This window comes from Ascaphus truei, chromosome 20, assembly GCF_040206685.1.
Source record: "Ascaphus truei isolate aAscTru1 chromosome 20, aAscTru1.hap1, whole genome shotgun sequence".
Taxonomy (NCBI): domain Eukaryota; kingdom Metazoa; phylum Chordata; class Amphibia; order Anura; family Ascaphidae; genus Ascaphus; species Ascaphus truei.
In genome coordinates this window covers 3499802-3508553 of record NC_134502.1, presented here as the reverse complement: position 1 = coordinate 3508553, position 8752 = coordinate 3499802, and the positions used below count along the sequence as shown (strand labels likewise).

The 8752-nt window shown below is 40.4% G+C and overlaps 1 pseudogene; it reads right to left on the bottom strand.

Annotated features, from left to right (window-relative positions):
- Positions 1–1790: 1790 nt before the first annotated feature.
- LOC142471449 (uncharacterized) lies at positions 1791–3778 on the bottom strand (annotated as a pseudogene).
- Between the last annotated feature and the right edge of the window lie 4974 nt (positions 3779–8752).

The following is an 8752-nucleotide window of genomic DNA, read 5'->3' as shown; positions in this document are numbered from 1 at the left end:
GTTTTCTAAGAATAAAAGTTATACATTTGTCACTTAAGATTTCAAAAAGTATAAGAGCATGGACTGATGAAGTAATATTGCTGAAATGAAGATACTGTTGATATATTACTGAAATGGACTGGGGGGTCTCTGGAGAAGGATTGAAAGCGTTGTTCTGTTTCCATTTTGTCTGTTATGTCTTTAGTATCCATGTTGTGTGTAAGAATGGGGTGTGAGTGAGTTCTTGCTCGTGGCAGATTTACGACTGTGCCTGTAGTCTACGCCCACATTCCTAGAATAAGATTGTACCTGGTTCCTATACATAGCTGTTTTAATCCAGTTTTAACCAGGTTTTTAATGATCTGTAAAATGATTGGTTTAAGATTAAGGAGTGGTTAGTATAATCTGCCCAGTAACACATTTTAGACAAAGAAATGAAATGCATAAAAAAGCCTGCCTGGACACTCCCTAGCCAGAGAGACTTATAGACTTTTGGGAGGTGTATGATCATACTCTGTGCTTTATTCTGCATTAAACTACTCATTATCAACGAACCCTTGTTTGTGAGTTTGCAAACATTGACAGGTGGATATCGATTATCGCCAATGAAAAATCTCCAATTGGATTTTACCACAAATAATTTAGACAATAAACAATATCTATGTGTTTAAAAACTGAACAAGAACATTGTATTTATTTTGTTTGAAGATCTCCTAATAGAAAAAAATGTTTTGATAGGGTTTTCAAGTCCAGCCCTCAAAACCTAACCTCAAAAAGCACAAAGGCAAATTCCCAGAATATACAGCACATGCTGCTCATAGTAGGGGCTTATTAAAGGATTGATCCTAAAGACGATCAGAATGCTACAGCAATCCCATAGCCCAGTTATGAACTGATTCTTCCGATTTTTGTCAAAGCAGGCCATAATTAAGAGGTCCTACAGAATATGAACCACTGGATTTGTCCTGGAATAGGAAAAATGGAGAGTGTTACGTCACTACACATTAATAGGTCTACAGCAGGGTAGTAGGATCTGAAGGACGTGTATGGATGGACTTCTTGAGTGGATCTCGGACTGGAAATCCCACATCCTAAGAAGTTACAGGGTGGGGTGATACCAAATGCCCATCAAGATTTTCTCAACTTTGGTGGATTTGATACCTTGAGTCATTTGTTTGGTGCCCAATATATGGTGTGGAATTGAAGGTTTCTTCACATTAAAAGTGGTCATCGGGATCCTTGGTGTACTATGTGGCTCAGTTCCTAATAGGAACATCTTTCATACTCAGAAGATATATGGTTTTGACATTGTCTGACTTCTTCACAATTTATAACAAGGGAACATTTCGAAATGCAGAAACTCCCACACTCAGTAACATATGTGAATTCTTTATTGTATTTTACTCTGGTGTAACGTATTCAGAATTTCACACGGGTTTTTAGAATGAAACATTTTCTATATTAACCAGCTACAAGGTTTGTAACCAACGTGCATTGTTTAGTTTATAAGACTTGACCCCTGATGTAAATACTTACCATATGATTTTACCAGTCTATTGCTCCTGTCTGAAGCTTCTCCCATATTGAGACGTTACACTTTTCAGAACTAATGTGGATTCTTCACTGCATACGGCTTCACTCATGATGGAAACAGTTCCAACATTGCACATATTATGTTTACGACCATCAAACGTGCAGCCTACTGGACTTGAAGGGTCTATGCATTTATTGTTTAACATTTATTAATGTTGATTATTGTGTGTAGGATAAGGCGTGACTCTGCACAGAAGGACGTCTCCCATTCTGAACAATTAGAGAGACTTCCCTGTGTGAATTCTCTGGTGGGGAATAAGGTATGGTTTTTTTTCACTACCATTCTTCTTACACTCAGAATATTTAAAGGGGTTTCCCCACCGAGTGAATTCTCTGGTGAGAGACCAGACCAAATTTCCTATTAAAACATTTCCCACACTCCAAACACTTGTAGGGTTTTTCCCCCGTGTGTATTCTCTGGTGTCTCTCAAGATGACATTTCCGACCGAACCTTTTCTCACACTCTGAACATTTATGGCGTTTCTCCCCCATGTGAGATTTTTGGTGTCTCCTAAAAGTTGATATGTGAGTAAAACTCTTCCTACAGTCAGGACAGTTGTATGGTTTCACCCCCGTGTGAATTCTTTGGTGCTCAAGAAGATGGGACTTGTTTACCAATCCTTTCCCACATTCGGGACACATAAGGTCTCTCTCCTGTGTGAATTAGTTGGTGCGTAAGGAGTTCAGACTTCCGATTGTAACTTCTCTCACATTCAGAACATTTAAAGGGAGTCTCTCCTGTGTGAATTATTTTGTGGCGGTTGAGATGTGATGCTTGGCTGAAATGTTTGTCACATGACAAACACTTGTAGGGTTTTTCTCCCGTGTGGCTCCTCATGTGCTTAACAAGCTTAGACTGCCCACAGAATCTCTTTCCACACACAGAACATTTATAGGGCAACTCCTCCATGGGAATCCTCTCATGTCTCTGAAGATGTGAAGTCTGGCTGTAGCTGTTCCCACACTGCAAACATTTATACTGCTGCGGCACAGTTTATTCGAGCATTTGCCCGTTCTGTGCCGCAGCAGTAGCCTGGCGCGCGCCCGAGTGTGACGGGCGCGCGCCGAAGCAGCGGAAGAGCGCCCTCCGATCGGGGCGCTCTCCCTACCGCTGCCGGGTCCGCCGGGTCCCCCGGAACCCCCTGCCGCTGTCCCGCGATCGCGGGACACCAGGGCTCCCTCGGGGAGCCCCTGGACACGCGTGCAGGGGGCGCACGCTCCCGATGACGCGTGACCGCGCGTCTATGACGCGCGGCACGCCGAGGGGCGGCCACTAGCAAGCCGGGAGATTTCCCGGCTTGCGGTACCGACCACACTTCAATAAAGTGTGTCGGTAGTGTAGCGTCTCTTCTCAACGAGAATCTTCTTGTGTATAACAACATGTGACTCCATATTAAATATTTTCCCACTCCGAACCGATATAGGATGACTTAATTTTCGACAACTCCAGAGTGGAATTCCAGCCCGAGTTTCTTTAAAGGTTTATTTTTGTTTTTTATACGGTCCGTATCATCTTCATGTAGCGTGGGATTCTTGTTTCAGTTCCTTTTAGTGTTCATAGGGTCACAACAAGCTCATTCTAAAATGTTCAACTTCATCTATTTTCTTTTTGCCTGGAGTTTCTTTGAGGATTCCTCTCTCAACCCGTATAGTAGAGATCTACTGTCAACTGCTTTGGAAGTTATTTTGTTGTTGCAAGGCTACAATAAAACTCTTTCACGTGAAATGGACTTCTGGTTTGCGTTTGTAGGGTTACTATATTGTTGATCCAATGGGATTTCTCTTCCGAATTTCCTTTAGACTGAACTTCTAGGCTTTTGTTTGTAAAACCACTTAAATCTTGAAAATGAAGGAAATCTCAGCCGCGTTTCTTTTAGGGTCTTCTTATAGGGTCTACATGTACTCGCTCACATATAAAAGATTTCGGCTGTCAATTTCTTTTAGGATTAGTCTTTAAGGTCACTGTTACTTTGAGTAATGATGTTTGTTATATTCCACACTTTTCTTCTTATGGCCAAACGTCATCAATGCATCTATCATAAGAAATGTAATCCCATTCGTTTAAAGATATACCAGAAATATTAGACAAAAATATGATTAAGATTACATTTTCTATATTACATATGAAGAAACCCTGGTAAAACTCGAGCCACATTTCAACAATCCTAAAAGCAATCCCCTTTACCTTCTCAAGCAGAAACCCCATTTACAGTACTTTCTGTGTGGAAAATCAATTTCCCCCTTATTAGAACCCCCATTTACTTTCAGGTTCATAGAAACCCCTTTCACTCTCCCTAACAGCCATTCCTTCACAGTTCTTTCTCCTATTAGAAATTCCATCTACTTTCCCCTATTACAAACCCATTCTATTCTCCTATATTACAACTTCCCTCTATAATCCACTACTAAAAACCCTATTTACTTTCCTCGGTAACCCCTTTAATTTATCCGGTTAAAAATCCCTTTGACTTCCTCTATTAAAAATCCGGTTTATGGTACTTTTCCCTATTAGCCTGGAATTTCCAATGGCGAAAGTAAAGGATCAGGAATCAGGAGTAGGGGGGTCCCCTCTCTTCCTTATCACACTCTTGTTCCCACTCACTCTTTTTCGGTTCCAATCTCTCTTTTCGCCCCTCCTGATCTCTTCGTACTTTATCCCGGCATGACACACACTATGACAGACACATATATACATACACTTAAGCGGAGGGCAGATCTTGTCTCTGGAGGAGAGTTAGAAAGAGATATATACACACACACACAGCCATTAGATGTGTGTACATTGACTTTATATTGTATCGTAGGTATATATATTTAGTATATATATACACATATATACACACATATATATACACATACATATATATATATACATATATATACATATCAAGAGAAAAAATATTAGCGCCAACCTATCACTATATAATATCTCTATAAAAATAAAAGGTGATTGTAAAAATAAAAGTAAAAATAATACAGATAAGAATAAAAAACCTATGCTAAGCACAGTGGATAGAATAAAAATTAATGTATTAAACTAATAAAATACATAAAAAATACATAAAAAAATATAAAAAAAGAAAATGTCCAGAAAAATATATATAAAAAATATATACAAATCCCAAGATATTCCAATTGTTATCCAAAAGAGTCTCTGCAGCCCGAATGAAGGGAACACCACTTCCTTGAGGATATCTACAAAAACACAGAAAAAACAGGCGCACTCGTAGCGTAAAATTGTATAACAATAAATTTATGGAGTAAGGGATAAAAATACACACTCACAAACAGAGCTGAATAAAATGCATTTTTGAGTACAACTCAGCCCGTTCAGACGCAGGAACCCAATGAGAAGGACTTCGGTGTGATGTCCGCGGTGTGTCTTGCCACAATAGCCCCTCTATGTCCCAGCAGGGACCGAAAGCCACGAGGGACGCCGCCTTCCCCTTGCTCCGGCGCTACACAGAGCATACACTGAATCAAATCTCGCGTGAGCTCAATGACGTCAGCGAGGTTTCAGCCGGAGAGAGTTCACAGTGTAAACAGGAACTTGAATGTCTGAATGGCTGGTAGCAAAATGCTAGCAACGCAGCAAAAGTGCAATATATGCAGATGAGTGTCAGTATAAAATATACAAACTGGACAGTAGGCTCCACAGCAATCTCTACGCGTTTCGTCTCGAACGAGACTTCATCAGGAGAAATAGCATAGGCATTAAACACAGTTATATAGTACATAAGACCAATCAGAGCATAGAAGACAGAGGATTAGTAATGAGATACACATGATGAGTAATAGGGTTGGATTAACCCCCATATATGCCAAAGCACACATAGATACAGATTCACAATTTTAATCCTAAGGACCAAATATATTATTGCATATAGTATTAAGCGCTTCAACTAGTGCATTAATTATATATCACAATTGTAAAACAAAAATTAAGCACACAAGTTATCCAAAAAGGTTAACCAAAAAGATTAAGTAGAATGTCATTGGTAGATAACTTGCATAGTAACATATATATAATACATATAATACAAGAAACAGATGTCAATACATGGTAAACAATATCCTAAGTATAAAGAGATACTGTAGCTGAATAACCACTAAATGTAGAAGGAGATAAAATAGGTATTATAGAGACTCAGAGGGACCCAGGTGCAAAAAATAAGACAAAGGAGCTAACAAAAAACTGAAAATGTGTAATAAATATAATATAAAAATATATATAAAAAAATAAAAAAATATATAAAAAATATATTTGTAAAGAGGGAAAGGAGACAGTTAGAAAGAGATATATACACACACACACAGCCATTAGATGTGTGTACATTGACTTTATATTGTATCGTAGGCGTATATATTTAGTATATATATACACACATATATACACACATATATATACATATATATACATATATATACATATATACACACACATATATATATATATACACACACACACACACACACATACTATATATATATATATATATATATATATATATATATATACACAGTGTTCGACAAATCCATTAAAATACAGGCCCGTGGCGACTTTACCATTAGGGGACCTCTTGCTTTTGTGAGGTCGGTTAGTGGGGTAGCCTTAGTTGCAAAATTGGGAATAAACTTTCTATAGTAACCAATTAATCCCAAAAAGGTCCTTACTTGTTTTTTTGTAACTGGCCTTGGCCAATTTTGTATCGCCTCTACTTTGAGTGTTTGGGGTTTGAATAAACCTCTGCCAATAGAATACCCCAGATACTTGGCCTCCTCCAGACCAATAGTGCATTTAGCGGGGTTAGCAGTTAGTCCAGCAGACCGAACTGCGTCAAGCACAGCTTGGACCTTTGGAAGGTGGGATTGCCAATCTTCACTATGGATTACCACATCATCCAGGTAGGCGGCAGCATACTGAGCATGTGGTTTTAAAATTGTATCCATCATTCTTTGGAATGTGGCGGGAGCTCCATGTAAGCCAAAAGGCAGCACCCTATACTGAAAGAGGCCGTCTGGGGTTGAGAAGGCTCTCTTTTCTTTTGCCCTTTCTGTGAGGGGAACCTGCCAGTACCCTTTTGTTAGCTCTAGTGTCATGAGATATCGGGCTTTGACCAGTCTCTCTACCAGTTTATCAACCCTGGGCATAGGATAAGTATCAAATTTTGACACAGCGTTTAGTTTACGGTAGTCATTGCATAACCTTGTTGTACCGTCTGGCTTTGGGACTAAAACTATAGGGCTATTCCACCCACTTTGGGCATTCCTCAATTACGCCTAGTTTTAGCATTTTTTTAACCTCTAAACTTAAAGCCTCTCTTTTGGCCTCTGGGATTCGGTACGGTTTAAAGTTAACTCAGACCCCCGGTTCAGAGACTAGGTCATGTTCAATTACGCTAGTTCTACCTGGCTGTGTAGAGAAGACTTCTTTGTTTCTTCTCACTAAATTCTGGACCTCTCGTTTCTGATGAACGGACAGGGTTTAAGCTATGCTAACCTCTGGGTCAGTTTCTCGATTCTCTGATGGACCTGGGGGTACTAGGGTTAACAAGACCTCTCTATCTTTCCAGGGCTTAAGTAGGTTTATATGGTAAATTTGCTCAGCTTTCCTCCTACCTGGCTGTCTCACCTTATAATTTACTTCTCCCACTCTTTCCAAGACCTCATATGGCCCATGCCACTTAGCAAGGAATTTACTCTCTACGGTGGGAACCAGAACTAGTACCCTATCGTCTAGAAAAAAAATTCTGACCCTAGCACCCTTATTATACGTATTCCTCTGTGCCTCTTGAGCTTTTTCCATGTGTTTCCTCACTATACACTGGCGACACACTTTATTCGAGCTCGGCTAGTCCCACGAATTCGGGTATACCCGGGTGTATTGAGGTTTGTGACTGTTTTCTGCCCGAGTGCATTGAGGTATTTTCCAGGCAGGGATTGAAGCATTTTATTCCCGCTGGCTGCAATACTGCACAGTATATATATATATATATACTGCATTACAATTCATGAATTTATGCCATCTGGTAGACACACGAAGCATTGCAGCCTATTAAATCCTAATCATTATTTAACAGATCAGCCGCCCGTCAGCCAGGCATGAACCCAGGCTGGGAAGGCAAACGCAACGGGGCTTGTCAGAGGTGAGGAGCGGCGCATTCCAGGTATCTGCCAGGTACATACTGGGTATTTGCTCGAATAAAGTGTGTCGGTGCAGTAGGTAGGACTGAAGTTATGCGGTCTTGCATCTGGGCAACATGCTCTATTACACTTCTGTAAGGGGTAAACTCGTGTTCCCAAGTCTCTTTGGCTATATGCAGTAAGCCCCTTGGGTGTCGGCCATACAATAGTTCAAACGGGGAGAAGCCTGTGGATGATTGGGGAACTTCCCTAATGGCAAATAACAGGTATGGTAACAAACAATCCCAGTTTTTCCCATCCTTATCGACCGCCCGGCGTAACATGCTCTTTAAGGTTTTATTGAACCGTTCCACTAAACCATCTGTTTGTGGATGATAAACTGAGGTTCTGAGATGCTTGATTTTTAGGAGTTTACATACTCTTTTGTTACTTGGGACATAAATGGTGTTCCCTGGTCAGTTAAAATCTCTTTAGGAATTCCGACCCGGGTAAACAGAACTATTAACTCTTTTGCTATGTTTTTAGCAGAGGTGCTACGTAGGGGAACTGCCTCCGGATATCGGGTGGCATAATCTAATATTACCAATATATGCTGATGTCCCCTAGCAGACTTTATTAGGGGTCCTACTAGATCCATAGCAATCCGGTTAAATGGTATATCTATTATGGGAAGGGGTACCAATGGACTACGATACACTTTGAACGGGGCGGTGATCTGACATTCTGGGCATGAGGAGCAATAATTTGTCATTTCTGCCAGAACCCCAGGCCAATAGAAGCTTCGGAGAACCTTTTCTTTTGTCTTTTCCACCCCTAGGTGTCCCCCCAATGGGTGACTATGTGCGAGGTGTAATACTACATTACGGAATGTCCGTGGTACCAACAATTGTTTAGTTGTAACTGATTTCCTTTTATCAACCCGATATACTAGGTCATTCTCTACCTCGAAGTAGGGGTAGGCAAGTGACCTATCTAGTTGGCCAGGAGTACTATTCTGGTCCCGTATATTCCCCCTTGCTTCCGCTAATGTGGGGTC